Consider the following 21,447-nt stretch of genomic DNA (forward strand, 5'->3'; position numbering starts at 1 on the left):
GACTACGCCCCCTGGGAGACCCCCATCGTAACCCCACTAAAGCCAAACGGGGAGGTGCGGATCTGTGCAGACTACAAATGCACGATAAACCGGGCACTGCAGGATAACCCCTACCCAGTGCCGGTGGTGAGCCACGTCCTGGCTGCCCTCGCGGGGTCTAAAATCTTCGGGAAGCTGGATCTGGCCCAGGCCTACCAACAGCTCCCGGTAGACAATAAGACGGCCGAGGCCCAGACGATAGTAACGCATAGGGGGGCCTTCCGGGTGAGGAGGCTACAGTTCGGGGTAAGCGTCGCTCCGGGGATCTTCCAGAGTATAATGGACGCTCTCCTTAAAGGGATCCCCGGAGTCCAGCCGTTCTTCGATGACGTTTTAGTCGCCGCCCCGGACCCCGAAGAATTCGGCAACCGCCTACGAGAGGTGCTCCGCCGGTTCCAGGCTGCGGGGCTCAAAGTCAAGAGGGAGAAATGCCTGCTGGGGGTTCCGCGGGTGGAGTTCCTGGGGTTCGCCGTGGACGCAGCGGGAATCCACCCCACGGAAGAAAAGACACGGGCCATCGTGCAAGCTCCGGCCCCCACCTGCAAAGCGGAGCTACAAAGCTTCTTGGGGGTCCTTAACTTTTATCACTCATTCCTCCCCCAGAAGGCAGCCCTAGCGGAGCCCCTTCACCGCCTACTGGACAAAAAAGCCCCTTGGGTTTGGGGCAAACGACAAGCCGCCGTGTTCCAGGCAGTCAAGGACGTTCTGGTGTCTAATGCGGTGCTCCACCATTTTGACGAGGGCCTCCCCGTCATCTTGGCTTGCGATGCGTCGCCGTATGGGGTGGGAGCAGTCCTGGGGCACCAACTCCCGGACGGGAGGGAGGTGCCGGTAGCGTACTACTCCCGCACACTGACACCGGCAGAGCGCAATTACGCGCAGATAGACAAGGAGGCTCTGGCGATCGTGGCGGGGGTCCGCAAGTTCCATGAATATCTGTACGGGCGGAGGTTCACCATAGCCACGGACCACAAGCCCCTCTTAGGTCTGCTGGCCCCAGATCGACAAACCCCCCAAATTCTGTCACAGCGCGTGTTGAGGTGGAATCAATTCCTCAACTCCTACACTTACACACTGGTACACCGGGCCGGCAAAGCTATGGGTCACGCGGACGCGCTCAGCCGCTTGCCGCTTCCGGAAATGGGTCCAGACCCCGCCCCCGCACACCAGGTCATGCTGATGGAAAGCCTCCCAGAGCCGCCCCTTCACGCAGCGGAGGTCGCCAAGGCCACCCAGAAACATAAGACACTTGCACGGGTGCTCGACTGGGTGGTGAGGGGGTGGCCAGAGGGGAACATGGGGGAAGAATTCAAACCCTATAAGGTCAGGAGGGAGGAACTAGCGGCCCACAAGGGGTGCCTACTATGGGGAAGTAGGGTGGTGATTCCGCCCCCGCTGCAAAGGCGTGTTCTAGAATCCCTCCATGAGACCCACCCCGGCATAGTTCGTATGAAGGCCCTGGCCAGAAGCTACGTCTGGTGGCCGGGAATGGACAGGGAAATAGAGAGTTGGGTCCGCAGGTGCCAGACGTGCCAGGAGTCGCGGCCCGAGCCTCCCAGCGCCCCCGCCACTAGGTGGGAGTCCACCAGGAAACCATGGTCGAGACTCCACCTCGACTTCGCGGGGCCATTCCAGGGGCAGATCTTCATGATAATAGTGGACGCCTACACCAAGTGGCTCGAGGTCATCCCCGTAGGGTCCACCTCGTCCGCAGCCGCAATCCGAGCATTACGCAGGGTCTTAAGCACACACGGTATCCCGGACACCATAGTCTCGGACAATGGGACCGCGTTCACGTCCGCAGACTTCCAGGCGTTCCTCCAGCGATACCTTATTAGGCACATAAGGTCGGCCCCCTTCCACCCAGCCACCAACGGTCAGGCAGAGCGGATGGTCCGCACCACCAAGGAAGCCCTGGGCCGTATTGTACAGGGAGACTGGGACCACCGATTAGCGGCATTCCTATTCGACAATAGGATCACCCCCAACCCGGTCACAGGGGTTAGCCCGGCCGAGCTCCTCATGGGACGAAAGCTCATAACCCGGCTGGACAGACTACACCCTGACCGGGCGTCAGACACCCGCGAGAGCCCCGAGGTCCGGGACGCAGTCAGGGGTTTCTTCGCGGGCGACCCGGTTTACGCCCGGAACTATGCAAGGGGCCCCAATTGGGTGGCGGGCCGAGTGCTACGAGTCACCGGGTCCCGCCACTACGACATATCAACTGAGGGGGGCCAGGTACTACGGCGGCACATAGACCAATTGCGGCGCCGCACGCTACCAGAGGAACTGGCGGACACAGAAGAGGCAAGAGCCGGAGGGGAGCCCAACGGGGACCGACCGGAGGACGCGGCCCCATCACCCCTAACGCCGGCCTTGGTAGCACCGGAACCGCCAGAGCCCGAAGTTGCAGAAGAACCAGTCCGGCCGCCACCGTCCGCACCAGGGTCCCCCGCAGCATCAGATGCGGTGGCGGCGCCTCCCCCACAGGACTTCCCCAGACGGTCCACCAGGGAGCGCCAACCTCCCGCATATCTGCAAGACTATGTTCATTAACCAGGGGGGGAGGGGTGTAGTGTATCAGTAAATAATATGCGACCGGGCGCAGGGGCAACTGGGCCGTCCCAGAAGCCCCAGTGCAGGGCGCGAATTCCCCGCCAATCAATAGCTGTGGCGGGAAGTTCAACGGGTCAGGATTGGCCTGACCAACCCCGTAGGCTGTACCGGGGATTGTATATAAGTGGGACCCGGCCCGCGTGTTCCCTCTCTTGCAACGTGCTCCTAATAAACCATGTTGCCCTACTCTCGTCTCCGCTTCGAGTACGTTACACCCTGGGAATAAAATTTCCTGGGTTAAGAAACTATTTCTGTGGGGAAGGGAAAAGTACAGAAGATTGTTTCATAAAAAGCCATGAGCTTTGCATGAGTGGACTGCTAGATCCAGCCTTTTGTGACAGAGATATATCATAAGAGCCTGTGTGGTGCAGTAGCTGGGGTGTTCAACTAGGATCTGGAAGACCCCAGTTCTAATTTCCACTCCACCATGAAAGCTCACGGGTGACCTTCAGCCAGTAATATACTCTCAGTCCAACCTACCTCACAGGGTTGTTGTGAAGATAAAATAGAGGAAAGGAGAATAGCAAGCCATGCTGGGTCCCCATTGAGGAGAAAAGTAGGCTATAAATTAAGTAAATAAATTTACAGCTATAACTTTTATGCCTGTAACTCAGAACAAGGGAAACTTCAAGACAACATGTTACCTCTACTGGGTGGATCCTGGAGTGATCCCCATGAAAATATTTATTTACATGTATGGTCTACTGTTGCATGTAGTTCTGCTCTGCTCAGTAAGCAACAGGCTTTTTCCAGAATTTTAGTGAGAGTAAGATCAAATTTGCACACACCAAGTTAGATTTACAATCAAACTAGTTTATTAAATGCAATAGCATACAGAACTAGCTACAGCAAATAATCAAGGAAAAGCCTTTAAAACATGTCATATTACATCACCTTGGTTCCAACTGAACCCAGAGGGTGGCCAGCCAGTCACCTCAGAGGTAGAAATCATGTCTGGTCTTCTCAGGGATAGTGAGGGGGAAGCTAGCTCCAACAGCCATGTTTAGCTTTGTTTTCCTTGTGATTGGGGAGCATTGAAATGAGCTTGGTTTCTTGGGATGGTATCTTGCTCTCTTGCATTCTCTCAGTTTGGATTGCTCTGAGCTAGATGTCCAATTTTTAAAGAAAAAAATGTTTCTAGTGCTTTCAATGGGGAGGTCAAATGTTCAGTACACCAGGGCTTTTTTTTAGTAGGAACACACAGGAATGTAGTTCTGGCTGGCTTGGCATCAGGGTGTGTGGCCTAATCTGCAAATAAGTTCTTGTTGAGCTTTTTTCACAAAAGAGCCCTGTGTGAAACAATGGTGATGTCAGGGGGTGTGGCCCAATATGCAAATGAGTTCCTGCTGAGCTTTTTCTACAAAAAAAGGCCTGAGTTACACCATCTTCTTGCAACTGTCATGTTTTGATCATAGCTTATCTAAGGCAAGCTGACAGATGTATACATGAAGCAAAGACTTAAGTAAACAGACAGATGTATATGTGAAGGAAAGACTTAAGTAAGAATTTAGCAACTCCAAGCCACACCTGTTCTGTCTTGCTCCAGATGATCTTTGGGTGTTGCTTGAAGCAGCAGTTTATATTCTAAATTATTGCTTTACATAGGCTGCCTCCCCTCAATTTTCCAGACATTCATACAAGAGATCCTCATAAATATTTTGGTTAGTTTACCTGCAAATTTCTTAACTTCTCTTTTCTTTATCTCTCAGATACTTACCAGAGGGTCTTTCAGCAACTGGCTTGGTCCAGTTATTAACTACAGCTTAGCAAATCAATAACATATTAGGCTGCTTTCCGGCTGGAATTGTTCCTTTTCCCTCAGCAACAACCTCTGAGCTTTTAGTTCCTTAGCCAAGTTCTGACTTGGGTGGGGTGAGGGTACATGGACATTAAACTCAGTGGTTCTCATTTTATACTAAGCAGTTTAGTTGAGGGGACCATGCAAGAGCCTGAAGCCTGGATCCTGAGCTGTGAGTTGTGAGGGGATTTTAACACTGATTTTGCAGTAGCAGTCGCTCCACCGTTGGGCTTCTGCTATCCCTGGCTCAACTGATCAATTTCCCACCAGTTGCTGCATGATTGCATTTTGACCCAGGCCTCCCTCCAGTTTCCCTTGAATCTTCCTGATCTCTAAAAAAAACAAGATCAGGGAGATGTGGGGGAAATTGGAGTGAGTTGTGGGTCAAAATGCTGCTGTGCAGCAACTGGTGGTGAATCAGTAAGCTGAGCTGGGGAAAGCAGAATCCGAAGGGCAGAGCAACTGCTAACTCCTGCATCAGTCACAAACTCCTAATAATGCTGATTAAGAAAATATAGAACTTCACCTATATTTGCTAAGCATTGCAGAAATAAATGCAGTAGCATTTGTAATTATGCAGTTTACTGGTTTGTCAGTTCAGTCTCATGATGTAATTACAGTACATGATAGCTGCAAATATTTGGGTGAATTTTAGATGGTGTGGCCCTAGGATGTGAACAGTGTTGTGGCACTGTGCTGGTAACCATCTGTGTTTAACTGTTGCCTATGTTGGCTTATGCCCTAACCTGGGTAGCCCAGACTTGCCTGATCTAATCAGATCTTAGAAGCAAAGCAGAGCTGGCCCTGGTCTGAATTTAGATGAAAGATCTCCAAGGAATACCAGGGTTGCTACTCAGAGGCAGGCAATGACAAATCACCTCTGAATGTCTCTTGCCTTGAAAACCCCGCAGTATCCTCACAAATCAAGTGCAACTTGATGGTTAAAAAAAGTCATTATAATGTCTATCCATTGAAGATTGCCTGGTTGGATCCAGGCAGTAGTGAACACTTCCTTCAGGATGCACTTAAAAATCTTCTGTTGAAGAAGCCAACAATGAGCTCAAGTAATGTAATACATATTGACAGTAGCAACTCTCCAATTTTAAGACAGGGAAATAAGTGGGTTGTGGCTGTGCAGCTATAGGCATCTTGAACCACATCAATGATTTAGAACCATTTCAGTCTTTTACATGGTCTGGTTCTGTGATTCAAACTGCCTTAGTCTCCCTGAAGGACAATGTTCCCAATGCAGAAGAGTGACCATGTCAATTGAACACATGACCACATGCTGAATTAGTCCTTTTTGTCCACCAGAATTAATACTGTCTACTCAAACTGGTAGTGACTCTTCGAGATCTTAGGCAGAGGTCTTTAACATCACATGCTATCTTATCCCTTCACCTGGAGATGCTGGGAAATTAACTTGGGTTCTTCTGCATACCAAGTATGAGCTCTCCCAGTGAGCACAGCCCAATTTTCCTGGATTTCTCATAGCCATCAATACTATTGATCATGGTATCCTTCTAGACTGGCTGGCCAAGGTGTACATCAAGATGAGCAGTAGAGGTTGCACTACAATCTTGCTGCTGTCTGGTCTGCAGAACAATTGCCCACCTTTGCAGTCCTACGAGTTCTGCCCTGCCTGCCATACTGTTTAACATGGGGGGTTGGATTGAGGTGTCAGCACTTCACTGAAAATACTTAATTCCAAAGCTCCTTGTCAACAGAATCAGATGCACCAGTGGGTGGGTGGTTCTGAACAAGTCACTGGAGGAGATAATGAGCTGGATGAGGACCAGTACATGAATGCTCAGTCATTACAAGTCTGAGATGCTGTTGGCTGGTGATATGGCAGAAGTGAGCAATTCAGCCTCCTCTAGACAGCACCAGAGGAACAAGTTCACAGCTTTAGGGTACAATTGGAACCATGATTACAAATGGATCCTCCATGGTGAAAGCCAGGATCCATTTATGTCCAAGTTGAAGCGGTTCCTTCAGAAGTGCAATTAGGACATGGTTATCTAATCATGTCCCCTTGACGTAACTGCATGTGAGGTATATTTGTGCTGACTGTTAATAGTGCTCAGAAACATTAAATGGTACAGAATGTGGGAGCAAGGTTATTGTCTGCTGTGGGTTATACATTCTGCTAGTTTTAAAAGAACTGCACAGGCTGCCAATCTGTTTCCAGGCAGAATTCAAAGTGCTGATTCCATCCTTCAGTGCTGAAATACTTCCTTCTTCAAAACCAATCAGCTTGCTAGTTAGTATTCTGCAGATGAGGCACTGCTAGGCATTCCCTGACTTGTGAAATAAGGCAGGTAGTGACCACATCAAATACTTTTGTAGTAGCACCTCACTTGCAACCAGGTTTATCTGACTTTTAAAAAGTCTTAAGCAACAGGGGAAAACTTTTTAAATGGTCCAGGCACTCAGCTGACAATAGCATGTTATTTGTACTTATTCCATTGCTGAAACTGTTTTTGCTATGACTGATCACTGTACCTACTGAAAAGGTTTTGGTGACTTTTATGCCACTATTACTGGTGATCTTTGATAGTACTGATGGATAGTTGCTTATATGTTTTTCTGTTTTTTTTAAAAAAACTTGTTATATGCCAGTTCAAGTATATTTCATGCAAGATGCAGCTAATAAGAAATCTGAATAAATAAATACTGTGATAAGTAGTGTGTTGACAATTGGGTGCACCTGCTCTGATAATTCAGGCTTGACTATTAGAATCCTGCCAAGATTTATTTGTGAGAAGCTATTCTTTGGAGTATCACCAAGGCCCTACTAAGTGACAAACCACAGCTATCCAGAATCTGTCCTCAGCATATTTAATAGTTAATAGTTGACCTGTGCCTTTTCTCACAAGAAACCAGTTGCTAGGTAACAAAGGCTGAGTTTAACCGGGTCTTTGAGAAGACCATTTGTAGTCATTTAGAAGCATTCTTCACTTCTTCTCTTCTGTGGTTTCCATATGCAATTATAGAGCCATGATATTTAATTTGTGCACAAGATGCCCATCTTGATTGTCTGAGGCAAATCTGATTGTTTTGTCTCATGCTTGGATCCAAAAGACTAGAACCAGTCTGTCATTTTCCCCTCACTTAAACTCTATGTGTTACTAACCCAATCATATGAATGTTTTGTCTACTTACATAACATATTCTGGAGTTACTGGCCATGAACGAAAGAGTGAAAACAAGAAAGCTGCATCTATCCATGACAGAAATGAAAGGATAAAACTGTCCAAAGCTGCTGGGGAGGGGGGAGTTTCAAATTGGTCCAAAGCACTTTGAGTTTTACAGCTCTTTTGAAAGTGTATTTGACTTCAAGGAAGTTGGAGGGATGACTTATACATAGAATCATAGAGTTGGAAGGGACCTCCAAGATCATCTACTCCAATCCCTTGCACAATGCAGGAAACTCACAAATACCTCCCCCCTAAATTCACAGGATCTTCATTGCTGTCAAATGGCCATCTGTTTAAAAACCTCCAAAGAAGGAGAGCCCCCATCTCCCGAGGAAGCCTGTTCCACTGAGGAACCGCTCTAACAGTCAGGAAGGTCTTCCTGATGTTGAGCCGAAAACTCTTTTGATTTAATTTCAACCCATTGGTTCTGGTCCTACCTTCTGGGGCAACAGAAAACAATTCCACACCATTCTCTATATGACAACCCTTCAAGTTCTTGAAGATGGTGACCTTATCACCTCTCAGCCACCTCCTCTCCAGGCTAAACATGCCCAGCTCCTTCAACCTTTCTTCATAGGACCTCTCACCATCTTTGTCACCCTACACAGAAATAATACCCTCTACTTTTACTTGAAGAAAAATGGAAATAAATGAGATGCATCTCTATGGGAGCTTCTCTCTGACTCCTCCTCTTCTTGTGACCTTTGTTCCCTCTCTTTTTTTCCTGGACCTGCAAAGAGCAGGGCAGATTTGCTGGTCTCTCGGTAGAAGTTATGCTATTTTACTCGCACACAAAGGCTGTCAGATTAGCTGACCACTTGTAATAGGGAATTGTATTCTTTAGATTGAAATTCTCTCTTCTTTTGACTGCAACATGGATGTGAATTGAGTCCACCTCAATAAACATAAATTTTGCCTTTTTGCAATATATTTACTAGGAGTTTATTTATTGCATGCATACTTCTACGACTTTGCAACTCTGCTATATTAACACATCCCAGTACTTTTTTCTGGTGGCACTTCACCTGTGCTTTACCTAGCTTTTTATATTTTAGGCACTAGGTGAATATTTTTTATTTGTCCAGGGATTCTAGTAACCTCCCCTGCTAAAGTGTTTTTTGCACCTTTTATACTATTTTTACAGCCAGTTTATTTAGCCAGTTTGGTGTAGGGATTAAGTGTGCAGACTCTGGGAGAACTGTGTTTGATTCCCCACTCCTCCACATACACCTGCTGATGTGGCCTTGTGTCAGCCACAAGTTTTCTCAAGGCTGTTCTGCTCAGGACCAGTTCTGGGACAGCTCTCTCAGCCCCACCTACCTCACAGGGTGTCTGTTGTGAGAAAGGAAAGGAAAGGAAAGCAAAGGAAAGCAAAGGAAAGGAATGGAAAGGAAAGGAAAGGAAAGGAAAGGAAAGGAAAGGAAAGGAAAGGAAAGGAAAGGAAAGGAAAGGAAAGGAAAGGAAAGGAAAGGAAAGGAGATTGTAAGCCACTCTGAGACTCCTGGTTAGCAAAGGGCATGGTATAAATCCAATCTCTTTTCTTCTCCTCCTCTTCTTCTATTATTAAATGATTATTTCTTTTAGTGGTTTAATAATATTTCTGTGGGATTTTAATGGCTTTGTTGTAAGCCAGTTCAGCAGTTGTAACATTAAAACTGCTTTAAGAAATTGCAGCTGGTTCCTTGCCTACAAAGGTCTGCAGTTTAATTTTGGTTTGTAAGAAGAAGAAAAACAAAAAAGGTATGTCATTTTAATAGAAAGGTACCCGAATGTACCTGAAAATCTTGGGATTCTTGTGACCTTATTTCTGCCATTCTTGTAGGGTTGCCAGGTCCATTTCAAGAAATATCTGGGGACTTTGGGGGTGGAGCTGGGAGACATTGGAGGTGGAACAAGGAACAAGCATAATTGAACTCCAAAAGGAGTTCTGGCCATCACATGCTGATGCTTTACCCATGTGGTCTTCTCCAGCAGCTCTAGGCAGCATATGCTGCTGGAAGCACAGGTGACAAAGTACTTAGAAGCAGACAGTGGAAGAGTGTGACTACAGGCATCAGAGATGTGTGAACAGCAAGTCAGCAGCAGTGGGCCCTACCAAAATCCAGGGGCCCTGGCAGTTGTCCCACCTCAGGGTATGCTGACACCAGCCCTTGGTTGATCCAAAAAGTTTAAGTATGGTAGAACTGAATACAGGGATGTAAAACTTTAGGTTGTGGAGTATTGTGTTCAGTTTTGGGCACCACATTTTAAGAAGGATATAGACAAGCTGGAACAGGTCCAGAGGAGGGCAACGAAGATGGTGAGGGGTCTGGAGACCAAGTCCTATGAAGAAAGATTGAAGGAGCTGAACATGTTTAGCCTGGAGAGGAGGTGGCTGAGAGGTGATATGATCACCATCAAGTACTTGAAGGGCTGTCATTTAGAGGATGGTGCAGAATTGTTTTCTGTGGCCCCAAAAGGTAGGACTAGAACCAGTGGGTTGAAATTAAATCAAAAGAATTTCCGGCTCAACATCAGGAAAAAAACTTCCTGACTGTTAGAGCAATTCCTCAGTGGAACAGGCTTCCTCGGGAGATGGTGGGCTCTCTTTCCTTTAAACAGAGGCTAGATGGCCATCTGACAACAATGAAGATCCTGTGAATTTAGGGGAAGTATTTGTGAGTTTCCTGCATTGTGCAGGGGGTTGGACTAGATGACCCTGGAGGTCCCTTCCAACTCTATGATTCTATGATCCTAATCATCCTCTGTAAATTAAAAAAATGGATCAGGGAGGTTGGGGATATTATGTTGAACAAAGGGTCCAAGAAAGCAAAATCACATAGATAAAGCTTTCAGGGAATTCCTGGAGCACAGGAATGGGAGTGCTATATTTACACCAGGATGGAACTCAATTGAAGTTGTTTTGGTCTGAGGTGGTGCTGCAAACGTGGACTATTGCACCCTTCTTAAATCTTCGTTCGCGAAGCCAAGCCGAGAGAGAGAGAGAGAGAGGGTGCTTTTGGGCTTGGCTGGACTGAATTCAGCGACTTCCCTTCTCACTAATTTTGTATTGGAGAAGCAGCTACAGCTGCTAGGTTAGGGTTTAATGATCATAACATTCAGAGAGTGAGCAGATGCAGCCTGGAAAGCAATTGGGATTTTACACAGTGAGAAATGGGCTAGCAGTTAATTTGTTCCCCAATTGCAGTTTGCATGCATTGTTGAATAGTGTGATTAGAGGGGTTTGTTAGCTGGGCAGTGGTTATTGGACCTGCTTGGGCTGTTAGCACTGATTAACAGTTTGTCTTTGCTAGTAGGTTTAGGCCATCAAGAAGGCCCAGTGTAGGTGCTTATCTGTGGCCATTCTAACCAAGGCTGCTTCCATGTGTGTGTTGGGGTGGGGGCTGGGGCATGTCATGAGGTTAGTTTTGCTGCCAGTATGATTGTAGTTATGCAGTCAGAGATTACACACTACACAAAGATTTTTCATGCTTGTTAACCCTGATTATCATTCCATGCATGATATGGATTGAGTCTTCCCCACTGTTGTCATGCTGCTACCATGATTTTCCACCCATCCCCTTTTTCTTTTGGGAAGGGGGTGCATGTGTAGTACTATGCTGCTTCAGAATAATGCAGTACTTGAATCCTTTGGTAATTATAATTGCTGGAAGGTACTAGGTGTCCCATCGCAGTCATCTACATTTGAAAGATTAATTGGTCTCCTACTACTTGTGGAAAGGGGAAAGAGCACTTCAGGAGCTTTTGAAATACTGATAGAACAGAGGAAAGCACTTGCCACTTGTACTGTCATAAATGTAATAACAGCACTACAACGGGGCCATGACCCCAGTTTTAAGGGGGGGGGGAATAACTTTTCTTGTTCAGAAATATACCTGACTGTTAGGAGGTAAGACACCTTCCTGCCTGAATAGCAATAACGCCTGCAAGAACTGCTGGTTAGCAGATAGAAAGAAGCATGCTAAGCAAGGCTAGCTTTCTCTTATGGTAGGTTCAGTGTGTGTTGGTGGGGAACCTGCAGATGTGGGAACAATTAGCAAGCACCCTGAGGCATCAGCGTGATCAAGGGAGTTATTGCAACCCATCTTCTTGCAGTTTAACAGCTTGAAAGGACAAGGTACAGAGAGGCATGCTGCACTGAAACCATGCTTCCGGTGGGGAAGTTTAGGCTACCTTTCAAGGACTCTCTGCACACCTGGTGAACAAAGGAGCAGTGTTACCCAAGATGCTTCTCATATCACGGCAGGCACATAAAGAGCATCTTCTACATATGTAGAGCTAGGACACAAGTTTCAGGGGGGGGAAATACATATGTAGAGCTGCGTCTGTTATATACAGCATTCCCAATTTGCCCTAATAATTTCCCTAAGGAAAACAGGTACTTAAGTGGCAAATAATTTTCTTATCCTAGGCAGGATGCAGAAAGATGGGAAGGAAATGGCAGTAGTCAAGGCAGCGATGTGGAACTATTCAGTGGCAACAATACAGAACAATTTACTTACAGCAATTTTATAAAAATCATTTACACTTGCACAATCCTGTTTTCCATTGCATCACTTTAAGCTAATTTCTGATTAAAAATCCATTTAACCCAAATGATGTTCCTCCACACAGGTAGAGAAATCAACAGAGAGTGAAAAGATAGGAGTTGCAAAAAAAAAAAAAAAAAAAAAGGACCAAAAGGTATGGTGGACTAAATGGGGATAGGATGTTTGGATAGGAAGAAAGGAGTCCATAGTCAGATGAAGATGCTTTGGGGAAGGACAGGTTGGCTGTAAGGCCAACTGGTCAAAACTAAAGTTGCCAGGTCCTACCTTTCTGCTGGTGGGGGTATTGATTGGCCTTTCCAGGAGCTTCTGGTTAACCATAGAGTTTTGCCTGAAAACTGGAGTGTTGTGTGATATCTTTGGGCTGCATTTCAGAGCATTTGTGGGTGGGGTTTCACCCTGCTGGCCAGCTAGTCAGTGCTGGGAAGGAGCCTGCAAAAGTAGGAAAAACCCCACTCAGACTAGGGGGCTGGCAACTCTAGTCAAAACTGAGGAAGGAAGAAGCTAAGGGATGGGGGGGGGGACCAGACAGAAAAATTGTGGAGGGTCAATTCAGGAGGGGAGCAGAATTGAAAAGAGAAGGCCAAGTGTTTTCAGCATTGGGAGTGATGCAAGAAGAGTTGGAAGAAGATTTGGTAGCAGACCCAAGTACTGAGACAGGAAGATGCTGTGGTTTCAGCAGTGGGAAATATCTGGGAGCAGAACCAACTGTGAGGAATTAGATCTTGACATGCCCTTAGGCACCTGGATGCACACAGAGCAAACAGTTCTACTGGCCACATTTGGTGCAGAGTAGGGTTGTTATGAGGAGGGGGATTTATTGTACTTAAATTCTCTTTTTCAGATATAGTAATTGGTTCTTATTGTCTTTTTTCTAGTATAAAAGAGGGATTCCTCTTTCATTTCTTTTCGAAGAGAAATCAATGCACCCTCTCGTTGCACCCTCTGGAAGTTGTTATATGTTAAACACCCACAGGGTGGTGCTCTGGCAGGAGGGCAGGAAGAGTTAGGAAGATACTGCCTGCCTCTGAGCATCTACAGAATGTAATGCTGAATTTGTTCAGACCATCCTTTCCCACCCCTCCTTTCTTCAAATTTCTCTCTGATCAATATGAAACTGATTAGAAACTGTCTCTAAATTCCTAAAACAAGGAAAAGAAAAGGATTGTTGGATGTCAAGGAAAAACTGGGTAAAGAAGCATTCAGAGTTGTTGTTTTCCCTGAACAACCCTAGTGCAGAACTATGATCCATGCTTTGAGTCTGGCTGTTCATAGGTGAAATTTGGGTGTCACTGAGATTGGTGCAACTTTGGGATCTGAGTCCCCATTGGTCTGAGGGTCAGGATCTGGGCAACTGTAGGCTAGTTTGAACTTTTCATTTTAGGGAGTGCCAGGGAAAATTACCTAGGTGTATAATGGGGAAAGGAGATGTGTCCAGTGGAGGGTGATTGAATTGGGGATGTGACTCATACCTGGTAACAATGACCAAGGGATGGTCTGACAGCTCTTTTGGGCTCCTGATTGAGTTACCACAGATGTCTAGATAGTGGCTGGGTACAGATGGGCAGTTTTCTGTGCACCGGAAGCATCCCCAACTATGCTGCTCCAAAATGGAGCAGCCAAATCCCAATCAGATGCTCCCATGCAATGAGCCCATATATCATATGGGGGGCACTTTGGTGCACTCACACAGTTGTTGTGCACCACCCCCTTAGTACACTTTGAGTTTCTTTTTTCCCCTTACATGTTTATTAGCCATGTGCTCATGTGCTCTGGGCAGAGATACTTCTTCTTCTTTTTTAAAGAATACCAGTGAGCACCTAGAGCAGATTGGTGGGTTCACACTGCCAATCCATCTCGCTTGCACACTTCCATGTTCAGATGCCCAGAAGGATGGGGTGTGGCAGAATAATTTGCTACCACTTTCCCTACCCAAACCTCATACTGTCAGAGTATTATAGGAGTAGGAAAGACAGAAGCTGTCAGAAAGTTGAGTTATGAAGAGAAAGGAGGATTTGAGAGTGAGGAGTGTGTGAAGTGAAAGAGTGACACCTCAATCAGAAGTTATTCACTGAAGAATTAAGCTATAAACATCTTGAAACCAATATCCTTATTGTACAAAAAAGTTTTGTTTTGTTTTATATTACCCTGAAGTCCTATTATTTTAAAATATAGTTTCATCCTCAGGACCATATAGTCCAATGAAGAAGCCTTAGAGCTTAGGCACAATTCAGTTGGGAACATTAAATTTTAAAGATTTTAAGGCTTAGGTTTTTAAATGCTCTGATTTTTTAAATGTTTATATATGTAATAATATTTTAAACTCTGTTTTATTGTTTGCTGTGAGCCGCCCTGAGCCATTTTATGGGAAGGGCGGGATATAAGTCATGGAATAAATAAATAAATAAAGTGTTTGGAATTAAATTCCTGGTGGCAGCATTACATACATTAAGAGGGAAGTTCTGACAATGTTCCTCTGGGTTTCACAGGAATCAAGTTACTTCCTCTTGAAAGAGCCTGGAAAAATACATGTCTTAATCAAGAGACCCTGCTTTAATATTAAAAATCAGAAGGACTCATCCTCACCCCTTGCTTTGAATGGACAGAGGATTTGGGGGTGTAAAAACACAAAAGTCTCAGTAGGAGGGAGAGGTAGCAGCAGTGGGCACATTTGTCTGTAGCTTAAGGCAGCAGTAGGTAGAGTTGGTCCAGTAAGCAGCACAGAATTGTAAAGTTCAGACTGAAGGACTTTCCTTGCCATGTAGGTTTAGAGTTGGGGAATCAATATTTTGCTGATACAGTAAAACAGGACCCAGATGTGTTCTGTGCACAAATGAATAATTACTATGTATTGTGGTGATTACTTTTCTTTTCTGTGTGACCATGAATTAATTCAAGAAGTAGGACTTCATTCAGCACTGTTTCCCACAGACATAGATTTCCCCCCCCCTGTGGTATTAAAAATAAAACACAGCAAGTAGGTCAAGTACCACACATCTTAGAAAGTAAACAAGCCAAAAGAGAAATAGCTCGGGCAAAGTAGCCATTAAATATGTCTAGTTAGCCTATTGGTTACTTTAATAAATACACTATGAATGCAATAGTTAAAATGCTTCACTTGGTATTCAGTCACATGAAATGTAAAATATAAATATATAGTGCTTGGAGGATTAAAGTGGGTAATAGGATAAAAGTCCTGTTTCATGTGATTTGTATCAAGTTTTTGTTGGCATTTATGGAACGGATTGGCTTTACTAATAAAAATTAAGAAAACAACTGGGGAGGAATGACCAGGAAAAACAAGGTATTAAATATCTAAAGGTCTATTGAAGACTTTGAAACTCCATGAATGCATTGAAAAATACTGTTTGCTTGAATTGTCAAATGCACTTGTTACAACATCCTAGATTGCTACGTATTTATTTTATTACTACTCCAGATTTCCCTATCTGCAGATGTATATGTGTATAGGAAAACATATATAATTCAGTCTTACAGTGGCCATTTAATTTTGTTTTCAGTTTCAAATATATCTTTATGAATTGGAAGTCTGTGGGTGATTCTACACTCATGTTGGTCCTGGGCAGGCTTCCGTTTTGGGGCGGAGCAAGCTGGCAATTTTGCACCAGTTGCTCCACACCGGCATTTTGCACGGGGCAAACCCGCAATTTGCCCCACCGCAGTATAAACCTGTTTTTTCAGGTTTACACTGCGGTGGGGCAAATCACAGGTTTGCCCCGCAAAAAATGACGGTGCAGTGCAACTGGTACGAAATCGCCAGCTTGCTCTGCCCCAAAACGGAAGCCCGCCCCAAACCAATGAGTGCGGAATCACCCTGTGCCTACACAAACGAAACTGCACAATAACTACAACATAATTTCCACATAATATATTGTACACACACACACCCTTCCAACTGATATGTATCTCTCCAGAGAAAAAGGTAGTGTGAGAATCAGCCTTCAAGTTACAAATACATGGCACTTTGGATAATATATGTATATAATGTATGTAGCTTACTAGATCAATGTGTATCTTAGGTCCATATAACTCCTAGTACTGTGTATAGGCTCTAAATCATTGCTTCCATGGACAGACATTATTAGATATATGCCTTCATTAGATAATAACTATTTTTCAACTCCTCTGAAAAAAACAGCATTAATAAAATATTGTGGAATTGGGATGGGCACAAACCACACAAATGCTGTTTGGTTCATGGCCAAACCACAAACTGAACTGCAAACCATACCAGTTCACTGTCTGATGAACCCATTTGGTTTGTGGGCCCAGATGATTAAACAAGAATATCTGTCTGTCTGTCTATCTATTGTCTATCTATCAATCAAGAGTTTATAATGTTACTTTGAGGTCCTGTCACTTCTGATATCCTGGTCCTTTCTTTCCTCTTGCCACTCCATTTGAAAGCCAGTTTGGTGTATTGGTTAAGTGTGTGGACTCTTATCTGGGAGAACTGGGTTTGATTCCCCACTCCTCCACTTGCACTGGCTGGAATGGCCTTGGGTCAGCCATAGCTTTCATAGGAGATGTCCTTGAAAGGGCAGCTGCTGTAAGAGCTCTTAGCCCCATCTACCTCAGAGAAGGGAGGTAAAGGAGATTGTGACCGCTCTGAGACTCTGAGATTCAGAGTATAGGGCGGGATATAAATTCACTATCTTCTTCTTCCACAAACTATTCATTAAAAGATTTCAATGGAAAAAGTGATAGAAACAAGCTCCCACAGGGGAATGGGCGGAATATAAATAAACTATTATTATTATTATTAATAATAATATATACTATGATAAGTCTGAAAATGCTCACATGAAGAGAAAACAAATGTCTGCTTTACAAGGTGAACAATGTTTGACTGGTAATCTCTGCTCTCTTACATCTACTAGCAGTGCCACACTTGCCCCTGAAGAGAACATTCTTATGACATCCATGAATGCAACAAAGAGGTAACTGAGTACTAACTCTATTATCAAAATACAGGCACACTATTAATAGGGTCCTATATAAATTTAACATGCCTGTCTTTCTAAATGAACTCATAATCTATTGCGCTGACAGAAGCAGATTTCTGTCCATGAGGCTTATTGTAGTATACAGGAACTGCCCAGGTATCTGTCACATCGTGTAGTTTTCTTTTAGAAATCTGTCACATTGTGTGATTTTCCTCTATATGCAGCACTTGATGCACTATGGGAACTTTTTTTAAAAAAAAAAAAGGTAAAGGAAGTCTCCTGTGCAAGCACCAGTTGTTTCCGACTCTGGGGTGACATAATTTTCACAATGTTTTCATGGCAGACTTTTTATGGGGTCGTTTGCCATTAAGAACATAAAAGAAGCCATGTTGGATCAGGCCAATGGCCCATCCAGTCCAACTCTCTGTGTCACACAGTGACCAACCCCCCCCCCCAGTGCCATCGGGAGGTTCACAAGTGGGTCTAGAAGCCCTTCCACTTTGCCCCCGCCCAAGTGTCAAGCATCAATATTTCCCAATAATCAGTCTTTTGTTATTGAATCAAAAGTTGCTTTATTGTAGAAACTCTATAGCTTTGCCAAGTACAGAATCCTTGGAAGTAATGACGTATACAGACTTACATAGTTACTTTATAGGATAGCTTCAAAGGATAACATGCAGATGCAATTTGAGTAATGGGTTCAAAGGTTACTACAAAGTATCTCTTTTATTACTAAAGAATGTAGGTTATTAAAAACATCTGCCTTCTCTCACTTTCTCTGTGAGTAGATAAGACCTGTCTGTGTGAATCTGGGGGAGAGGCACATTGCACTGTTACCAGCAAGGCTAACCTAAACATCCTTGGGCCAGATGGATTTATTATTGCCCTTAGGTTGTAAAAGAGGGGGGAGCAGGAGAGCTTGGTGTTCTGCTCTTTGTGGACCATCATGGCACTCAGAAAATATTATTATTATTATTACATTTGACTTATATCCCGCCCTCTCCGCAAGCGGACTCAGGGCGGCTCACGGTATCATATCTACACAGTTAAACCAATAAAATATAGAAAACCATAATTTACATTTTCCAGTTTAAAAACATATTACAATTTTTAAAACCATTATATAGTGCTGAATCCGTACATTATAAGCGGCATTAAAATTCCAAGCAGTGATCACTGGCCGTCTTTTCGTCAAGCATCGAAGGCTTGCTTGAACAACTCGGTCTTTCAGGCCCTGCGGAACGCAGACAGATCCTGCAGGGCCCATATGGCTTCTGGAAGGGCATTTCAAAGCTCTGGTGCTGCCACCGAAAAAGCCCTAGATCTTGTCATGCATAACCTGGCTTCTTTTGGTCCGGGGGCAGAGAGTAGATTTTTTGCCCCTGAACGCAGTGCTCTCTGGGGGATATATGGAGAAAGGCGGTCCCGTAGATATGCAGGTCCCTGACCATAAAGGGCTTTAAAGGTCAATACCAACACCTTGAAGCGAACTCGAAACACAACAGGTAGCCAGTGCAGCTCTTTCAGCACTGGCTGAATGTGCTCCCATCGTGGCAGCCTCATTAGCAGCCGTGCCGCAGAATTCTGCACTAGCTGTAGTCTCCGGGTTTGCGTCAAGGGTAGCCCCATGTAGAGAGCATTACAGTGATCTATTCTTGAGGTGACCATAGCATGGATTACCATCGCTAAATCATTGTGCTCCAGGAAAGGAGCCAGCTGCCGCACCCGCCGAAGATGAAAAAAGGCAGATCTAACAGTGGCTGCTACCTGGGCCTCCATTGTAAGGCAGGACTCAAGGAGCACGCCTAAACTCCTGACCTTAGGGACCAGTGTTAGTGGCACCCCATCAAGAGTCGGCAGATGGATCTCTCCCCTTGGACCACCCCGACTCAGGTAGAGAACCTCTGTCTTTGTCGGATTCAGTTTCAGTCGATTCAGTCTGAGCCAAGATGCCACGGCTTGTAAAGCCAGGTCTAGATTTTCCGGGGTACAGTTGTACCAGCCACCCATCAATAGATAAAGCTGGGTGTCATCCGCATATTGATGACAACCCAGTCCATACCTCCTGACAATCTGGGCAAGGGGGCGCATATAGATATTAAATAGCATCAGGGATAGGACCGCTCCCTGTGGCACCCCACAACTAAGAGAGTGCCTCTGGGATACTTCCTCCCCGATCACCACCCTTTGTCCCCGATCTTGGAGAAAAGAGGTCAGCCACTGTGAGGCAGATCCCTGAATCCCCACATCGGCAAGGCGGCTACTCAGTAGCTGATGGTCAACCGTATCGAAAGCGGCTGACAGGTCTAATAACAACAGCACCGCTGAGCCGCCCTGATCCAGATGTCGCATGAGGTCATCTATGAGGGCGACCAGAACCGTCTCCGTCCTGTGACCTGGCCGAAAGCCAGACTGGAACGGATCCAGTGCGGAAGTGTCCTCCAGGAACCCCTGTAGCTGAATTGCCACCGCCCGCTCTATAACCTTACCCAGAAAGGGAAGGTTTGACACCAGCCGATAGTTTGCCAATACGGCCAGGTCCGCTGATGGTTTTTTAAAGAGAGGGCAGACCACTGCCTCTTTAAGAGGCATGGGAAAGACCCCTTCTACTAGGGACCTGTTGACAATACCTTGTAGTGGTTCACGCAGCCACGTCTGGCTCGCTTTTATAAGCCAAGACGGGCACGGATCCAACCTACAAGTCGTAGGGCGCACAGCTACAAGGATCCTGTCGACCTCCTCCAGGCTGAGTGGAGTGAAAGAATCCAGAATTGGACCAAAAGACGCGCTTGGTGCCTCAAATCTTCTACTGTATCAATTATAGCGGGCAAGTCGCGTCAGAGCGACGAGACCTTATCTGCGAAAAGACTCACAAAAGCCTCACAGCCTATTTCCAATTCTCTAATATTTTGTTTGCCCTGTGGCAAATTTGTTAATGACCGAATTATACTAAACAATTGTGCTGGGCGCGAGGTCGCAGATGCAATTCTGGATGCAAAGTGAGCCTTCTTTGCAGCCTGAACTGCCATCTCATAGGTCCGCATAAATGACCTATATAATGTTCTCGTAGCTTCGTCACAAGTGTGACGCCATTGTCTCTCTAGTCATCTTAATCGCCGTTTCATTGATCGCAGCTCCAGGGTATACCATGGAGCAGATCGTGATCAATGATGAAAAGGATGTCGGGGAGAGATTTCGTCGATGGCCATGGAGAGCTGGTCATTCCAGATCTCCACTAGCTCATCCAGCGAATTGCCAGAGGGCCAGGGATCCCGCAAGGCCATTTGAAGCCGCAACGGGTCCATCTGGCTATGCGGGCGAGCTAAAACCTGCTCACCGCCTAAACGGGATAGGGGCGGCATGTTCACACGAGCCTTCAAGGCCTGGTGGTCAGACCATGGCACTGCCTTGGCAGATATCTGATCCACCACTACTCCCGCTGCAAAGATCAGGTCTAGTGTGTGCCCAGCCTGGTGCGTGGGCGCTGTTATATATTGGGAAAGTCCCAGTGCTGCCATGGAAAGCACTAGGTCTGTCGCCCGAGTGGAAGCCGTGTCCTTGGCATGGACATTGAAGTCGCCCAGGACTATGTCGAGGGTGCTCCAATGCCCAGCCTGCCACAGCCTCCATCAGGGACGGTAAGGCACTGGCTGGTGCGTTAGGTGGACGGTACACCAGCCAGATTGCCAAACTTTCCCCCAGCGTCCCACACCAGGCCCACACACTCCATGCCCTTGATCTCTAGCGGCGGAAGTCTCCTGAAGGAGCAATCCTCCCGTATGAAAAAAGCCACCCCTCCCCCCCGCCCTCTAGTCCAAGCCTGGTGAAGGATGGAGAACCCAGGTGGGGCCACTTGGGAGAGAGCAACTGTCTCCCCATCCCACACCCAGGTCTCAGTCACGCAAGCCAGGTCCATGTCCTGCCTGATAAGAAAATCTTGCAGGACTGAGGTTTTATTATTTATGGACCTGGCATTGCACATTACCAGGTACGGAGGCGAGTATTTCCACTTGGCCTTCCTACCTGCTATCCTTGGGATGGGACACAGGCTGGAAGGGGAGCGAGCTCTCTTGTGTCTCAGACTCCTTCCGTTCAAACTTTGCCTGCTCCCACCGCTGTACTTTCCCCTCCCCAGGAGCACTGGAATCCCCTGACCCGACATCACTTACCAAGGATCTTCCAAAAATCCGGGTCACTTATATCAGATCGACAACCGCAACATAAACGTATTCTATTCCTTTGCCCACTCCACCTAATAAATTAATTCTAGCCACTACTAG

This window comes from Heteronotia binoei, chromosome 5 (genome assembly GCF_032191835.1).
Source record: "Heteronotia binoei isolate CCM8104 ecotype False Entrance Well chromosome 5, APGP_CSIRO_Hbin_v1, whole genome shotgun sequence".
Classification (NCBI taxonomy): Eukaryota; Metazoa; Chordata; class Lepidosauria; order Squamata; family Gekkonidae; genus Heteronotia; species Heteronotia binoei.